Here is a 14,213-nt window from a genome sequence, read left to right as displayed (position 1 = left end):
CCACAAATCCTCTACCTATGTTTTGGCTAGGATACCCAGTTGAAAATTTTGATCTAATAGAGAACTCTCTAGGCCTCTTGGATGTAGACTGAAATAATCTGCTCATCTGCCTTTTCTTTGTGTCTTAAACTTCAAATTTAGCTTTGCCCTTTTATTTTTCTTTTAACAACTTCTCCGCCTTACAGGCTCTCTCAACTAGAACAACAAACTCTTTTATCTCTAGAACACCAACTGACAGTCGGATATCATCATTGAGCCCATCTTCAAATCTTTTGCACATAATAGCTTCTGTAAATACTCACTCTCGAGCATACTTGCTGAGTCTGACAAATTCACGTTCATACTCAGTAACAGTCACCTTACCCTGCTTTAACTCAAGGAGTCCTTTTCTTTTCTGGTCAATAAACCTCTAACTGATATACTTTTTATGGAACTCTTCTTGAAAGAAATCCCAATTAACTCTCTCACTCGGTACAACTGATACAAGAGTCTTCCACCAATGATAGGCCGAATCTCTGAGAAGTGAAACAACACACTTCATGCGTTCCTCAGGTGTACAAGATAACTCATCAAAGACTCTAATAGTATTCTCAAGCCAAAATTCTGCTCTATCTGCATTATCATCTTTAGTAGCCCGAAACTCTTCAATCTCTTATTTTCTGATCTTATCAACTAGTGGTCTTTCTCTTATAACTGTACCTATACCTGTAACTGGGGGAGCTACATGGCGGATCTGAAAATCATGAGGGGGTGGAGGTCCAACGGCTAGATTCGTACGAACGAACTCGACAAACCATTCATTCATAGCTTGGAAGAAGGCTTCTCGAGCCCCTCCCCCTTGACTAACTGTAACGGGCCTTTGACTAACATCTTGTGGCCCCGTCCCTTCTGCGGGAGCGGGTGCATTACTCTCTACATCATCTGTACCAGCTCGTTTGGGATCCATAACTATAAAAGAAAACATTTTAAAATTGTAAGGAGTCGTCACACTATCGAAATACAAGTATGACATGTATAGCTAGACTTTTATTCATACTGAATATTCCAAGAATCGGCTAAACCTTTTGTAATACCCAAAAATTTTTACAATAAAATATTATCTTTTATATAATAAAATAAGGAAATAAAGCGACAAAAAGAGGAAATTTTAGAGTTATGTCAACATTGGGAAGTATATTATGACATATTAGTTCAAGAAATGATTAAATCGAAAAAGTGAGAAAAGTTTTGTTGCCCAAGAGTAAATACTAAAAAGCTGAGGGGTTAAAATGAAAATATGAAAAAGTTGAAGGACCAGTGGTGTAAATGTTTTAAGGGTGGAATGATCTAGAAACTAAGGAAAATGGATGGATTTAGACCAAATTGAAAAAGGTGAAGAATTTTGAGGGACTAAATCACAATTTTAACAAATTAAGTGATGACTCAAGGATGAAATTTTAAAAGATCATAAAGGGAAAAATGGTCAATTAAAAAAGAGAGAAATCTAGAAGATAATGATGATGTTGGAGATATTTTATATTAAATAAATAAATATTAGTTTATTAGTATTTTAATTTGATTTTTAAAACATATTTTATTATTTTATTATTTTATTTAGTATATATAAGAAAAGGAAGATGAAGAAGCATGCAACCCACCATTTTGCCATCCAACCAACGTGATAAAAGAGAGAAAGAAAGAAAGTCTTGCTTTCTTTACAATTTGGTCCTCCCACAAAAAATTCACCATTTTCATCTAGAAATCAAAAGAATTTCCATAGCCACCAAGAGAGAAAATTGATAAGGAGACTATTTGGAGCTAGAATATCAAGTTAGATTCAATAAATAAAGGCTGGAGAAGAGAGAAAATCAAGTTTAAGATTGAAATCAATAGAGCAAGGTAAGAACATTAAGATTTCAATATATTTTTGAGTTTGATATTATTGAAAAAGTAGGGAATTGATGCTAATGTAGGGATTTATTATATAAGGTTCTATATTCTTGATATTTTATTGAAGCGAAACAAGAGGAATTGATAGAAAATATTGTCGAGAAAGGAAAGGAGGGTGTTGTAAATTTGATTATCAACATCTTACAGGAAAACAGGTTTGAACAGCTGCAGTAGGTTAAATTTGACAAATCACCATAAATTGTGGAAATTGAATTAGAGAGTGAATAAGATATGAAATGAAATTTTAATCAGTATATTTTTACATAAAAGAAACAGAGCAAGTAAAAGATTTATATATTTTGAGATATTTGAATTTTAGTGAGGCAGGGTCGGATTGATTTTGGAATCCTCAGTTCTAAATTTGATAAATCATTAGAAATTGTAAAAAAATAATTGTAATTTTTAATTTATATGACTAAATTCCTTAATGAGTCTAGTTTCAATAGAAATAAACGGCACTACCATCAGAATTTTGTACTAAGAGATATTTGATTTTTAGTGAAGAGAGGTCAGAAACGGCAGGCAGTGAAACAGGAAAATTTTTAAAGAATAAACTGTACCAATTGGATAAACTAAAAATTCTAAAAATTTTATGGTAAAAATATATATGAGTCTAGTTTTAGGGAAAATTAACGGCGCATAATTTGGATTTCTGTAACTCCAGAAAAAAATAATTTAGTGATACTGATTTGGATAGACAACTTTGAATATACTTAAGGGTGAATAATGAAACTTTAGAAAATGTTATTTCTAAGAGTGTTAAGTACATTAAGGATGTGGAATGGAGTGGAGGAGGAGGAAAAATATATGTGAATATTCTGATAATATGAGTTTATTTTAAAAATAGCTAATTTACATGTTTTAGGTTCAGGGACTAAATTGAATAAAAGTAAAAATTTTAGGGTAATTTTGTAAAAATGGAAAAAATGACGAAATTTCAAGAATTGAATAGTTTTATTGTCTAAATTAATAAATTGAATGAAATTATTAATTTAGATCAAGATCACGTGGAAAGTCAAGGGAAATGGAAAATTTCCAAAATGCCCCTATATCATGGTATTTCTGCAATTTAGCCTAGTAAGTTTGTATTACTGTAATTCAAATCTAATTATTATTAATTATTGTGTTTTAATTGAAATACATGGTAATTAAATGGAAATTGCTAGTGATATGATTTGAATTGTGAGCATGAGAAATTGTGAACTGAATGAAATGAAAATGAAACATTGAATTGAATGGGTATGTATCGGGTCTCGTAGGCCCTATTTATTATGAATATAATATTTTAAGGATATATTGTGAAGAATTATAAAAGCATGTTAAAAAAAATTGAAAGTTTTAATTTAGATGAAATTTTATAACTCGGTTAAATACGTTTACAAGTGTATGTGTTCTAGTAATGTCTTATGCCCTATTCCGGTGTTGAATACAGGTAAGGGGTGTTACATTTAGTGGTATCAGAGCTGTGGTTTAGTTGGTTCTCGGACTAACATAGCGTATGTGAGTTTAGCTATACATGTCATATTATTACCCATGATAGTGTAATATCTTCTGACTCTAATGAAATTGTTTTGTTAAGACAGAGATAGCTCCTAATCGAGTTGTTTCCAGTAATGCTAAAAAAATTATGTTAAGGTAATTGAAATGTGTTTATGATGAAACGAAATATAGAAATGTAACAAAATTTAGAAAGGTATGAATAGAAAATTTATGATAAGTTGTGTTAACGTATGAAGTAAGACAACCATGAGTTGAGAAATGTAGAAACGTAGAATTAAATGAAAGTTTATATGGTGATAAGATCATCCGTGTTTGTTTGGCGCGCATATGATGTTATGCACTCAACATATTTGATTAAGTAAATATGGTAAGTAAATATACACAAATAGATGGAATGTATGTTTATGTACACTTGCTTGAATAAGTGTTATCAGTATGTTTATATGATAGAATCTTATGTTTAATTGTTAAATTAGAAATAATATGATGTTTGTTTTATGTCTTTGCTATTGAACCATGAATATTATAATAGTATGAAAATTGAATTAGAAGATCAAATTGAGTAGAACGTAGGAAATGAGTATGATCATTCAATGAAGAATTGACAGTAAAGACTATGGTTGGATCATGGCAATATGTGAGCCATGTAAGACCATGTCTGGGACATGGCGTTGGCACTGAGATGAGAGGTCCCATGTAAGACCATGTCTGGGACTTGGCGTTGGCACCGAGATGAGAGGTCCCATGTAAGATCATGTCTGCGATATAGCGTTGGCACCGAGATGAGAGGTCCCACGTAAGACCATGTTTGGGACATGGCGTTGGCACCGAGATGAGAGGTCCCATGTAAGACCATGTTTGGGACACAGCGTTGGCATCGAGATGAGAGGTCCCATGTAAGAGCATGTTTGGGACATGGCATTGGCACCGAGATGAGAGGTCTCATGTAAGACCATGTCTGGGACATGGCGTTGGCGCTGAGATGAGAGGTCCCTGTAAGACCATGTCTGGGACATGGCGTTGGCACCGAGATGAGAGGTCCCATGGAAGACCATGTCTGGGACATGGCATTGGCACCGAGATGAGAGGTCTCATGTAAGACTATGTTTGGGACGTGGCATTGGCACCGAGATGAGAGGTCCCCCGTAAGACCATGTCTTTGACATGGCATGGGCACTGATATGAGAACTCCCATGTAAGACCATATCTGGAATATGGCATTGGAAATACAGAAAACATCCCATGTAAGACCATGTCTGGGACATGGCTTTGGCATGTTATTATCAGACAGGAGACCCAAGTATCCTTATTATTCCAATATGGCTCAATGGGCTAGTAAATAAACTATGTTACGTGAAAGTTCTGGTAAAGGCATAATAAATAGATTCAAGTGAGTCAGAAAGGGTTAAGAATGTCTCAGTTATCTGTTGAGAAAAAAAAATTTAGCAAGGGAGGAGAAGTTATAATCATGAGTTATTTGAGTAAGCATGTAAGTAAACAAGTAAGAGTGTAAAAAAAGAAGTTAAATTTTGATAAGACAAAATATTCAGGTATGATTCCTAAAGAATGTATGTATTAACTGGAAGTTTTTTTTTAGTGAATGGAATAAAGTGAGGTTCGTGATAACAGAATTAGTTAGAGAAATGATAGTTAAATGGTAAAAATGTCTGTGTGTGAAGGTTATAGTCGAAATGAACATGATGATCTTTTCTGGATATTATATATATTCTTTTATCCTCAGAGATATGTATGTGTAATTGTTCAGTTCTGATAGAGTTCTTATATTGTGATAATGTTAGCTAATTATGATGTTAGACGAAAGCCCTGTTGATCTGGTCGGTTTATGACTGGTTATTGTTATGTTTTGCATGCATATTTAGAAAGTGTATTGTTGTGCTACAAGAAATATTGTGCTGATGACTAAATTGAAAAACATGTAAATGTGATATGTGAAGTACATGATATGGATTATTAGTAAATTACGGATGAATAATGAATTTTGAAATATAATACATGTATTAAAGGTAGAGAAGATATAAATATACGGATTATTGATATAAGGATTAAATTGTAAAGGATGTAAAAGCATTATGTGAAAAGTGTAAAAGTGATATGCATGCATGAGATAATTTGCCGAAGTAGATGATATTAGAACTACTAGGATATTAGTGGTATATCATTAAGAGACCCTAGCACACTCTCTGATTAATAGCACGCTAGTGTTCTTCGATTATTAGCACATTTATGTTTTATGTATAATACTTTAGTGCTTTCTGTTTAATAATGCATAATAATGCACCTCTGTATCAGTTCCGTATATCCTAAGTGTTCTATTCAATCTACTGGGCCTATGGAAAAAAGGTAAATAATTTTCGTTACAAGGTAAAGGTTTATCTCTGATTCATATTTGAAATATTGAATTAAAAATAAATTGTGAAATGAAAGAATAAGTTCATGACCAAAAAAAAAAGGAAATTTCGAGGACGAAATTTATTTTAAGGGGGAGAGAAATGTAATACCCAAAAAATTTTACACTAAAATATTATCTTTGATATAATAAAATAAGGAAATAAAGCGACAAAAGGGGAAATTTTGGAGTTATGTTAACATTGGGAAGTATATTATGACATATTAGTTCAAGAAAGGATTAAATCGCAAAAGTGAGAAAAGTTTTGTTGCCCAAGAGTAAATACTAAAAAATTGAGGGGTTAAAGTGAAAATATGAAAAAGTTGAAGGACCAGTGGTGTAAATGTTTTAAGGGTGGAATGATCTAGAAAATAAGGAAAATGGATGGATTAGGACCAAATTGAAAAAGGTGAAGAATTTTGAGGGACTAACTCGCAATTTTACCAAATTAAGTGATGACTCAAGGATGGAATATTAAAAGATCATAAACGGTAAAATGGTCAATTAGAAAAGAGAGAAATCTAGAAGATAATGATGATGTTGGAGATATTTTATATTAATTAAATAAATATTAGTTTATTAGTATTTTAATTTGATTTTTAAATGATATTTTATTATTTTATTATTATTTTATTTAGTATATATGTAAGAAAAGGAAGATGAAGAAGCATGCAACCCACCATTTTTCCGTGCACCAACATGAGAAAAAGAGCGAAAGAAAGAAAGTCTTGCTTTCTTTACAATTTGGTCCTCCCACAAAAAATTCACCATTTTCATCTAGAAATCAAAAGAATTTTCATAGCCACCAAGAGAGAAAATTGATAAGGAGACTATTGGGAGCTAGAATATCAAGTTAGATTCAAGAAATGAAGGCTGGAGGAGAGAGAAAATCAAGTTAAAAATTGAAATCAAAAGAGCAAGGTAAGAACACTAAGATTTCAATATATTTTTGAGTTTGATATTATTGAAAAAGTAGGGAATTGATGCTAATGTATGGATTTATTATATAAGGTTCTATGTTATTGATATGTTAGTGAAGGGAAATAAGATGAATTGATAGAAAATATTGTCGAGAAAGGAAAGGAGGGTGTTATAAATTTGATTATCAACATCTAGCACTAAAATAGTTTTGGACAACTTCAATAGGTTAAGTTTGAAAAATCACCATAAATTGTGGAAATTGAATTAGAGAGTTAATAAGATATGAAATGAAATTCTAATGACTCTATTTTTACATAAAAGAAATAGAGCAAGTAAAAGAGTTATATATTTTGAGATATTTGAATTTTAGTGACGGAAGATCGGATTGATTTTGGAATCCCCGGTTCTAATTTTGATAAATCATTATAAATTGTAAACAAATAATTTTAATTTTTAATTTATTTGATTAAATTCATCAATGAGTCTAGTTTCAAGAGAAATAAACGACACTACCATCAGAATTTGGTACTAAGAGATATTTGATTTTTAGTGAAGAGATGTCAGAAACGTCAGGCAGTGAAACAGGAAAATATTTTAAGAATAAATTGTACCAATTGGCTAAACTAAAAATTTTGAAAATTTTATCGTAAAAAGATAAAGGAGTCTAGTTTTAGGGAAAATTAACAGTGCATAATTTGGAGTTCTGTACCTCCAGATAAAAATAATTTAGTGATATTGATTTGGATAGACAACTTTGAATATACTTAAGGGTGAATAATGAAACTTTAGAAAATGTTATTTCTAAGAGTGTGAAGTACATTAAGGATGTGGAATGGAGTGGAGGAGGAGGAAAAATATATGTGAATATTTTGATAATATGATTTTATTTTAAAAATAGCTAATTTACATGTTTTAGGTTCAGGGACTAAATTGAATAAAAGTAAAATTTTTAGGGTAATTTTGTAAAAATGGAAAAAATGACGAAATTTCAAGAATTGAATAGTTTTATTGTCTAAATTAATAAATTGAATGAAATTATTAATTTAGATCAATATCACGTGGAAAGTCGAGGGAAATGGAAATTTTCCAAAATGCCCCTGTATCATGGTATTTCTGCAATTTAGCCTAGTAAGTTTGTATTACTGTAATTCAAATCTAATTATTATTAATTATTGTATTTTAATTGAAATACATGGTAATTAAATGGAAATTGCTAGTGATATGATTTGAATTGTGCGTATAAGAAATTGTGAACTGAATGAAATGAAAATGAAGAATTGAATACATGGGTATGTATCGGGTCTCGTAGGCCCTATTTATTATGAACTAATATTTTAAGGATATATTGTGAAGAATTATAAAAACATGTTTAAAAAATTTGAAAGTTTTAATTTAGATGAAATTTTATTACACGGTTAAATACGTTTACAAGTGTATGTGTTCTAGTAATGTCTCATGCCCTATTCCGGCGTCGAACACGAATAAGGGGTGTTACATTTAGTGGTATCAGAGCTATGGTTTAGTTGGTTCTTGGACTAACATAGTGTATTTGAGTTTAGCTATACATGCCATATTATTACCCGTGATAGTGTAATATCTTCTGACTCTAATGAAATTGTTTTGTTAAGACAGAGATGACTCCTAACCGAGTTGTTTCCAGTAGTGCTAAAAAAAATTATGTTAAGGTAATTGAAATGTGTTTATGGTGAAACGAAATATAGAAAGGTAACAAAATTTAGAAAGGTATGAATAGAAAATTTATGATAAGTATGTGTTAACGTATGAAGTAAGATAACCATGAGTTGAGAAATGTAGAAACGTAGAATAAAATGAAAGTTAATATGGTGATAAGCTCATCCTGTTTGTTTGGCGCGCATATGATGTTATGTGCTCAACATATTTGATTAAGTAAATATGGTAAGTAAATATACACAAATATAGAATGTATGTTTATGTACACTTGCTTGAATAAGTGTTATCAGTATGTTTCTATGATAGAATCTTATGTTTAATTGTTAAATTAGAAATAATATGATATTTGTTTTATGTCTTTGCTATTGAACCATGAATATTATAATAGTATGAAAATTGAATTAGAAGATCAAATTGAGTAGAACGCAGGAAATGGGTATGATCATTCAATGAAGAATTGATGGTAAAGACCATGGTTAGACCATGGCAATATGTAAGCCATGTAAGACCATGTCTGGGACATGGCGTTGGCACCAAGATGAGAGGTCCCATGTAGGACCATGTCTGGGACATGGCATTGGCACCGAGATGAGAGGTCCCATGTAAGACCATGTCTGGGACATGGTGTTCGCACCCAGATGAGAGGTCCCCCGTAAGACCATGTCTGGGAGATAGCATGGGCACCGATATGAGAAATCCTATGTAAGACCATATCTAGGATATGGCATTGGCAATACAGAAAACATCCCATGTAAGACCATGTCTGGCACATGGCTTTGGCTTTTTATTATCAGACAGGAGTCCCAAGTATTCTTATTATTCCAATATAGCTCAACGGGCTAGTAAATAAACTATGTTACGTGAAAGTTCAGGTAAAAGCATAATAAATAGATTCAAGTGAGTCAGAAAGGGTTAAGAATGTCTTAGTTATCAGTTGAGAAACAAAAAATTCAGCAAGGGAGGAGAAGTTATAATCATGAGTTATTTAAGTAAGGAAGTAAGTGAACATATAAGAGCGTAAGAAAAGAAGAAGTTAAATTTTGATAAGACAAAATATTCTGGTATGATACCTAAAGAATGTATGTATTAACTGGAAGTTTTTTTTGTAGTGAATGGAATAAAGTGATGTTCGTGATAACAGAATTAGTTAGAGAAATGATAATTAAATACTAAAAATGTCTGTGTTTGAAGGTTATAGTCGAAATGAACATGATGATCTTTTCTGGATATTGTATATATTCTTTTATCTTCAGAGATATGTATGTGTAATTGTTCAGTTTTGATACGAATAAATGTAACACCCCTTTCCTGAGACCGTTGTCAGAGTCGAGCATGAGGCGTTATCTGATTTAACTTACCAGTTGAGAGCATAAAAAATTGCTTTTAAAATTTATTTCACTGTTCGCCATAATGCTGTGCACCTGCGCAGCAGTCACTAATTTAATTATAACTCGAGTTACAAAACTAAAAATTTAAATCCGTAAATTTTCCCTAAAACTAGACTCATTAAATTTTCAGAATTTTTGGATTAGCCAATTCGTACAGCTTATTCATTAAATTCTCCCTTGTTTCACTGCCTGATGGTTCTGACCGTTATTCACTAAAAATCAAATTTCTCATCGTATGATTTTCATATAGTGTTATCACTTGTTTCTACAGAAAATAAACTCACTAAGGAATCTAGACATAAAAATTATAGCTTATAATTATTTTTGTACAAATTTTAATGATTTTCTAAAGTCAGAACAGGGGACTCCAAAAACCATTCTGACCCTGTCTCACCAAAATTCAAATATCTCAGAATATAAAAATCCTTTACCCACACCATTACTTTTGTATGAAAATAGACTCGATAAGTTTTAATTCTATATATCATTCACTCTCTAATTCATTTTATACTATCCTTGGTGATTTTTCAAAATCACGTCAGTGCTGCTATCCCAAAACTGTTTCATTGCAAATTTTTACTCTTTCATATTCTCTAGGTATAAACTATCACCTAGGCATTCATAACACCACACATGTTCTTAATTAGCCATTTCAATAGCTAACCATTAGCCATATCATATAAACACACTCAAAATCACTAAGTCTCTATACATGCCATAGCTTTACACGTTTCGAAATCACATAATACCGAGATGTCTGTAGATAGTGTGAGACAAACTCCAATATCCTTGTGATCCTCGAACTGGACGAACTCCAACATCCTTGTGATCCTCGAACTAACTTGGTGATACTATAAAAATAATGAAAATAAAGAAAGTAAGCATAAAGCTTAGTAAGTTTACAAGTAAATAAATAACAATATTTATCATAAATAATCATACTCATAAATTTCATCAAACTTTAGAATCTTTACTCGCTTCTTTACTTACTCACATACTTGTTTACTTACTTGCTTACTTAAATAAATCATGATTATAACTTACTCCTCCCTTGGTGAAATTTCTTTCTCAACTGATAACTGAGATATTCTCAATCCTTATAACTCACCTGAATTTATTATTATGCTTTAATCTGAACTTTCATGTAACATGGTCTATTCACTATCCCGTTGAATCACTTGGAATACTTAGGATACTCGAGTCTCTTGTCTGATAATACATGCCAAAGCTATGTCCCAGACATAGTCTTACATGGGATGTTTTCTGTACTGCCAGTGCGATATTCCAGATAAGGTCTTACATGGGAGTTCTCATATCGGAGCCTATGCCATGTCCCAGACATGGTCTTACGGGGGACCTCTCATCTTGGTGCCAACGCCATGTCCCAGACATGGTCTTACATGGGACCTCTCATCTCGGTGCCTACGCCATGTCCCAGAGTTGGTCTTACATGGGATCTCATTCCCTTAATGTCATGACATTTGTATCCGATACATTCTCAATGTTTCAACGGGGCTTTTATCACTGATTCTCTCTCACCTCATACTTAAGTCAACATTAGATATTTTCGTAAAAGAAAGTCATAATTTCTGAAAAATAACAGTATTAATAATAATTATCAAAATATTGCATTTATTTACCATAAACTTACCTCAGTACAAAATATAATCAAATCTAGCATTTTAGTCTTCATCCTTTTTCTTTCCCTGTCTAACTCCGGATATCGTTCTTCTTGATCTATAATAGCAAATTTATCTTGTTTAATACTCACATTCATCAAAACAATCCTTGACTAAAACTTTGGAAAAATTACGATTTTGCCCCTAAACTTTTACATAATTCCACTTTTGCCCCTAAGCTCAGAAACTAAACTTCATCCCTTATTCTTATGTTTTATGACATTCTGAAAATTTTTCTCTTCTATGGAAACATCAAATTCTCACTCTAACACTTATGAACATTAGGTATTTTTACCGATTATGTCGTTTTACTCATTTTCACTTAAAATCGCTTAGTAAAAGTTAATTAACATAATTCCAAGCTTCATATTCTACCATTAAACATCAAAATAAACACATTTCACCTACGGGTATTTTTCCAAATATGAACCCTAGGTTAAATTATTGCTAGAATAAGCTAAATCAAGTTACTAGGACTCAAAAAATGTAAAGAACATTAAAAACGGGGCTTGGGATCACTTACTATGGAGCTTGGAAGCTTGAAAAACACTAAATATGGCTTCCCTCCTTGCTAATTTCGGCCAAATGAAGAAGATGAGCACAATTTGTCATCTTTTTCCCTTTTAATTTATTTTAATTACCAAATTACCAAAATGCCCCTAACTTAAAAATTTCCTATTTCACTTATCTCATGTCCATTTTTGTCCATAACTTAACCAATGGTCTAATTACCATATAAATACCTCCAATTTAAAATTTCATAACAATTGGACACCTCTAACATGTAGAACTCAACTTTTACACATTTTACAATTTAGTCCTTTTGACTAAATTGAGTGCCCAAAAGTTGAAATTTTTGAACAAAATTTTCACAAAATCATTCTGTGAAATTTTAGGCCATAAAATTATAGTAAAAATAAATTTTTCCTCATCGAATTTGTGGTCCCAAAACCACTGTTTTGACTAGGCCCAAAATCGGGATGTTACACATACGTGATTGAAATGCACCTGAAGTAGCTGAGCGATCCTGACCATACGATGGATAATGGACACATAATTGAAATATGCATGCTCAATTTAGATCCTGGCCCTATTAAATTGAAGGTTGCATAACAACTCTGACCAAGCTCTGTTATCTGCTTAGCTTTTAGATTTGTGTGATTAAATTGTTTCAAACCTGACACGTCCCTGTTACCTCACACGAATGCTAAGAAACCGTTAGTAAATAAGGATCAGTAAAATGTGTATTTACTAAGTAAAGGATTTCGAAAGGACCTAATGTGGTTTCGAAACTCATGAAAGATCAAGTTGCCATGGAATGTTTTTCTGAATGTTATTAAGCATGTTGATAATAAATTGAGTTTGATTAAAGTAATTATCCTAGTTTATTTATGTTATAAATTTTGAAAATTGTGTTTAATTTTACTAAAATCTATTTCATTCATATAGTTTGCATACTTAGGATAATTTGCATTAGGGATCATTGCATTTAGTTTAATATATTTTAATCACCACTTCTCAACTATATTGTGTTTTTATTTACCGAATGGTTAATATAATTTTACAAATTAAGTGACTTAGCACAAATACAATCCCTGTGGAGACGATAACTTGATACTTACTTATTACTTGATAACAACTGTGTACACTTGCACAAAACTACGCGTTACAAGTTTTTGGCGTCGTTGCCATAGTCATTTTTTTGTGAAATTATTTATTTTCAATTTGATTTATTTCCAACATTATTAACTTATCATTTTTAATTTTTTGATTTTGTTTTCAAGTGTTTATAAGCCTAGATCAAATTATCGATTTACCCTTGTAAACCCTGAAATTGAGCGAACTTTCAAACAAAGAAGATGTGAATGAACAGCTCAAAGACAAGTCGAGATGGACCTTGGAAATCAGAATCAAGACCAAGGTAATGAAGCCGATCATGTATGAAATCCTATCCTTATTGCCAATGATAGGGATCGATGCATCAGAGAATATGTTGTGCCACTTTTCATTGAGTTAAATGCAAGAATTAGAAGGCTAGATATTGAGGCAACCCAGTTTGAATTGAAACCAGTGATGTTTCAAATGCTACAAACGGAGGGCCAATTTAGTGTTATGCCCATGGAAGATCCACGTCTCCACCTTCGATTGTTGATGGAGGTGAGTGATTCATTCAAGATAGCCGGTGTGACTGACGACACACTGAGGTTGAACTTGTTTCTGTACTCGTTGCGAGATCGAGCACGAGCATGGCTCAATTCATTGCCACCAAGTTCCATATCTACATGGCAAGAATTAGCAGAGAGATTTTTGGTTAAGTATTTCCCACCTAGAAAAAACGCTAAGTTAAGGAACGAGATCACAACTTTCCAATAATTGGATGACGAGTCTTTGTATGAGGCTTGGAAGGAATTCAAGGAGTTACTTCGTAAGTGTCCTCATCATGGGATTCCTCATTGTATCCAGTTGGAGACATTCTATAATGGTCTGAATGCAAATACAAGATTGATGGTAGATGCTTCTGCGAATGGTGTAATTTTTTCTAAGTTTTATAATGAGGCTTATAAGATCATCGAAAAGATCGCGAGTAATAACTATCAATGGCTAACAAATCAAACAGCTTCAGGAAGACGTGTAGTTAGAGTTCATAAAGTTGACGCCCTCACTTTGTTATCAGCTCAGGTATCGTCTATTTCCTCT

General features: G+C 32.2%; 1 non-coding gene across 1 annotated transcript; it reads right to left on the bottom strand.

Moving 5' to 3' along the window:
* Window positions 1–13,856: 13,856 nt before the first annotated feature.
* On the bottom strand, window positions 13,857–13,963 carry LOC121214236 (small nucleolar RNA R71). Its single transcript, XR_005909822.1, has one exon. It is a non-coding gene; the product is annotated as a small nucleolar RNA R71 (small nucleolar RNA).
* Between the last annotated feature and the right edge of the window lie 250 nt (window positions 13,964–14,213).

Source organism: Gossypium hirsutum, chromosome D01 (genome assembly GCF_007990345.1).
Source record: "Gossypium hirsutum isolate 1008001.06 chromosome D01, Gossypium_hirsutum_v2.1, whole genome shotgun sequence".
Taxonomy (NCBI): Eukaryota; Viridiplantae; Streptophyta; class Magnoliopsida; order Malvales; family Malvaceae; genus Gossypium; species Gossypium hirsutum.
This window is presented reverse-complemented; position numbering and strand designations above follow the sequence as displayed.